Source organism: Chrysochloris asiatica, unplaced genomic scaffold (genome assembly GCF_000296735.1).
Source record: "Chrysochloris asiatica unplaced genomic scaffold, ChrAsi1.0 scaffold00085, whole genome shotgun sequence".
Lineage (NCBI taxonomy): Eukaryota > Metazoa > Chordata > Mammalia > Afrosoricida > Chrysochloridae > Chrysochloris > Chrysochloris asiatica.
In genome coordinates this window covers 1,758,460-1,763,594 of record NW_006408603.1, presented here as the reverse complement: position 1 = coordinate 1,763,594, position 5,135 = coordinate 1,758,460, and positions in this window count along the sequence as shown.

The following is a 5,135-nucleotide window of genomic DNA, read 5'->3' as shown; positions in this document are numbered from 1 at the left end:
CATATGCATGCAAAAGCTGGACAGTGAATAAGGAAGATCGTAGAAGAATTGATGCCTTTGAATTGTGGTGTTGGAGGAGAATACTAAAAGTTCATGGGCTGCCAAAAGAACCAATAGATCTGTTTTGGAAGAAGTGCAGCCAGAGTGTTCCTTAGAGGCCGAGATGGTCAAACTTTGTCTCTCATACTTTGTACATATTGTCAAGAGGAAACAGTCGCTAGAGAAGGATATCATGCTGGGTAAGATGGAGGGTCAGAGAAAAAGAGGAAGACCCCCAGCGAGATGGATTGGCCAGGTGGCAGCATTGATGGACTCAGGTGTGGCAACAGTAGTGAGGTTGGCCCAGGTTTGGACATTGTTTCGTTCTGCTGTGCATGGGGTCGCTATGAGTCGGTTCCAACTCGATGGCACCTAACAACAACAACAACACATCGTTCCAAGTCCTGGTGAGGCAGTGAGTCACTGTAGGATAAGCACTGGACTGCTAACTGCAAAGTTGGCAGTTCAAACCCACTAGTGGCTCCTTGGAAATCCTATACAGGGTCACTATGAGTCAGAACCGACTTGATGGCACTAAACATCAACAACACCCATAGCTCAGTTTTCAGTCAAGTAATAGATAAATATACAGGGCGTATGCCACAGATAGAAATATAGGGCCTACAACGACACTAGTGAGGTCCACACACCATCTGTACCACCAGGATTCCCTACTAAATGACCTTAAGCATCGTCTATGTCAAGAAATATAGAAGACACCTACCTGGCCAACCAGTTGGAAGAAATCCATATTTGTGCCCATTCCAAAGACAGGTGACCCAAAAGAATGCAGAAATCATTGAACAATATCATTAATACCACATGCAAGTAAAATTTAGCTGAAGATAATTTAAAAACCATTACAGCATTATGTCAATAGGGAGCTGCCAGATATTCAAGTCAGAGTAAGAAGAGGACATGGAACAAGGGATATCACTGCTGATGTCAGATGCATCTTGGTTGAACACAGAGAATACCAGAAAGAAGTTTCCTTGTGCTTTATTGACTATGCAAAGGCATTAGACTGTGTGGATCATACCAAACTATGGATAACATTCCAAAGAATGAGAATTCCAGAGCACTTAATTGTACTTAGGAAAAACCTGTACATAGACCAAGAGGTCGTCTTTTGAACACAACAACAACATATGCATATGAAAGTTGGACAACAAATAAGGAAGACTATAGAAGAATATATGCATTGGAATTATAATGTTGGTGAAGAATATTTTAAATACCATGGGCTGCCAGAAGAACAAACGAATCTGTGTTGGAAGTACAGCCAGAATGTTCCTTAGAAGCCAGGATGGGGAGACTTAACAAAACTGGGCCCGTTGTCAGGAGGGACCCATCCCTGGAGAAGGACATAATGCTTGGAAAAGTGGAGGGTCAGTGAAAAAGAGGAAAACCCCCAAGGAAATAGATTAGCACAATGGCAGCCACTATGGGTTCAAATGTAACTAACATAATTGTGAGGATGTTGCAGGACTGGGCAGGGTTTGGTTGTGTTGTGCATAGAGGTCACTATGAGTTGGAACTGACTCAAATGAACATGACAACATGACATCCAATAAGGGCGCTGCTGATTTCCAAGAACACTGTAAACAATCTAAAACTAGCAATAGGTTTCTCCAGCAATTAAAATAAAATTTAAAACCCAAACCTTTTTATTAGCATGAATGTTTAGGGGGAACCCTGTGGATCCTGTGCTATAATCTGAAGATCTATATTTCCAGTTGTTTCCAGAGTGCCAGCAAAATCCTCCTCTGAATCGACACTAGACTGAAACACTTGTTAAAGTTGCATCAATTTGTGTTCACAGTTAGATGCTTTGGTCAAAAAGTTTGTCTGCCAATCCTGCTTTATTAGCCATGAAATGATTTTTCTTTTCATGCATTATTGAAAACTCAAAGTTTAATAAAGCCACACCAAAAGGTTCAAACCCACCCAGGAGTGCCACAGGAGAAAGACCTGGTGCTTTGCTCCTATAAAAATTAGAACAGAGTAGAACTGCCCGGTAGGGTTTCCAAAGTTGTAAATCTTCAAAGAAGCAGACTGCCACATCTTTTTTCCCATGAAACAACTTGTTGTTGTTGTTAGGTGCCATCAAGTCAGTACCAACTCATAGCAACCCTACGCACAGCAGAACAAAACACTGCCCAATCCTGGGCCAACCTCACTATTGTTGCCATGCTTGAGTCCATCAATGATGCCACCTGGCCAATCCATTTCGTTAGGGGTCTTCCTCTTTTTCTCTGACCTTTCACCTTACCCAGCATGACATCCTTCTCCAGTGACTGTTCCCTCCGGACAATATGTTCAAAGTATGAGAAACGAAGTTTAACTATCCTGGCCTCCAAGGAGCACTCTGGCTGCACTTTGGCCTACACAGATCTGTTGGTTCTTTTGGCAGCCCACGACACTTTCAATATTCTCCTCCAACACCATAACTCAAAGGCATCAATTCTTCTACAGTCTTCCTTATTTACTGTCCAGCTTTCACATGAATATGAGGTTATTGAAAATACCATGGCTTGGGTCAGGCTGAACTTAGTCTTCAAGCTGACATCTTTTCTCTTCAACACTTTAAAAATGTCTTGTGCAGCAGACTTGCCCAATGCAATACGTTGTTTGATTTCTTGACTGCTGCTTGCGTGAGTGTTGATAGTTGATCCAAGAAGAATGAAATCCTTGACAACTTCAATCTTTTCCCCGTTGATAAGAATGTTGTCTATTGGTCCAGTGGTGAGGATTTTTCTTTTCTTGACATTGAGATGTAATCCATACCAAAGTCTGTGCTCTTTGATCTTCATCAGTAAATGTTTTTTTTAAGTCCTCTTCACTTTCAGCAAACAAGGTTATATCATCTTCATATCACAGGTTGTTAATCAGTCTTCTTCCAATCCCGATGCAACGTTTTTCTTCATAGAACCCAGCTTCTTGGATTATTTGCTCAGCATACAAGTTGAATAAGTGAAAGAATACAACCTTGTCGCACACCTTTCTTAATTTTAAACCATTCAGTGTTCCCATGTTCTGTTTGAACAACTGCCTCTTGGTCCATGTACAGATGCCTCATGAAGCAACTAGTGAGTTCAAATAGCCAACTTCTTGGTTAGTGCTTTAACCACTACACCACCAGGGTTCCTTCCATAGAGATGTCAAACTAGAAACCCCTATGGATCAGTTCTGTCACATGGGTTTGGTATGAATTGCAATCTACTTGTTGGTACCTAACAGCAACAACAAGATCATTAAAAATACATCAAAACCAATTTCCACATTACTTTAAACATCATATGCTATAATTATTATTGTTGTTGTCAGGTGCCATTGAGTCGGAACCAACTCATAGCGACCCCATGCACAGCAGAAACAAAACAATGTCTGATCCTGGGCCAACCTTACTACCGCTGTCACACTTGACGCCATCAATGATGCCACCTGGCCAATCCATCTCGTTAGGGGTCTTCCTCTTTTTCTCTGACCCTCCACCTTACCCAGCATGACATCCTTCTCCAGTGACTGTTCCCTCTGGACAATATGTCCAAAGTATGAGAGACGAAGCTTAGCCATCCTGGCCTCCAAGGAGCACTCTGGTTGCACTTCTTCCAAAACAGATCTATTGGTTCTTTTGGCAGTCCATGGCACTTTCAGTACTCTCCTCCAACACCACAACTCAAAGGCATCAATTCTTCTACGATCTTCCTTATTCACTGTCCAGCTTTCACATCCATATGAGGTTATTGAAAATACCATGGCTTGGGTCAGGCACACCTTAGTCCTCAAGCTGACATCTCTGCTCTTCAATACTTTAAAAAGTTCCTGTGCAGCAGATTTGCCCAATGCAATACATTGTCTGATCTCTTGACTGCTGCTTCCGCGAGTGTTGATAGCTGATCCAAGAAGAATGAAGTCCTTGGCAACTTCAATCTTTTCTCCATTGATAAGAATAATTATAGAAACCTCCATAAATGTTTATGGCAGGCAGCTAGCTACCTACTTAAGTGGTGGGATAAACATATTGTCCCTCATCAGTTCCTCCTTTGAGTGAGACACTGTCATCCGAAGGCTCCTGTTACAGCTTCCATGCCACCAATGAACAGGGAACATTAAGATTCATTAGCATATTGAACAGTTTTGTTAATCTAACCAGTTGGTGGTTCACTAGGCTTCTTCTCAAAGAATTCTTACCTGCAATGTCCTCTCTTCAGTTTGCTCTTCTCTGTATGTAGCTCCAGTGGTTTCCCCTATCACCCCAAGCAGATGAGGGCAACTAAACATCAGCCCTGACAGCTTTTTCCTTTCTTCTTTTAAAAATATTTTATTGTGTTTTAGGTTAAAGTTTACATCATAAATTAGGTTCCCATTTAACAATTTTTCTACAGATGTTCTAAGAAACTGATTACAATTTTCACAGTGTGTCAACATTCTCATTACTTCCATTCTATTTGTTCTGTTTTCATTGATCTAGCTTCCTTACCCCTCATTGCCTCTCATCTGTGTTTGGGGGCAAATCTTGACCATTTGTTGTTTATAGTTGATTATTTAAGGGAGCACATTACTCATGGGCAATATTGCTTATTTTTTGTGAATCTGTTATTTACCTGAAAGGTAACCTCTGGGAGTGGTTTCCGTTCCAAGGTCAATAGTTCTACATTTTTTTCTTCTATTCTATCTGGGACCTTCTATGGTATGCCTGGTCAGAATGGTTGGTAGTGGTACCAGGGTGCCATCAAAAGACGCTGTGGTCAAGCTTCTTCTTTGACTCTCCATGTTTCTCTTTTGCTCCAGATGAGTAGAGACCAATAGCTTTATCTGAGATGGTTACTAGCATGTTTTTAGGACCCCAGATGCTACTCATCAAAGTAGGATGTACAACATTATCTTTATGAATTGTGTTATGCCATTTAATTGAGGTGTCCCATTTGACTGTTCTGACCTTTTTTTCTGAGAAGTACATTTCCCGTTTCTACCTTTCACATACTCATTTCCATAAGACTATAATTTTCTGATGGCACATAACCACCACCACCATAATTTTCTGAAACCCAAATTCAACATTTACTGAACACCTTCTAGGGGCCAAACTCCAT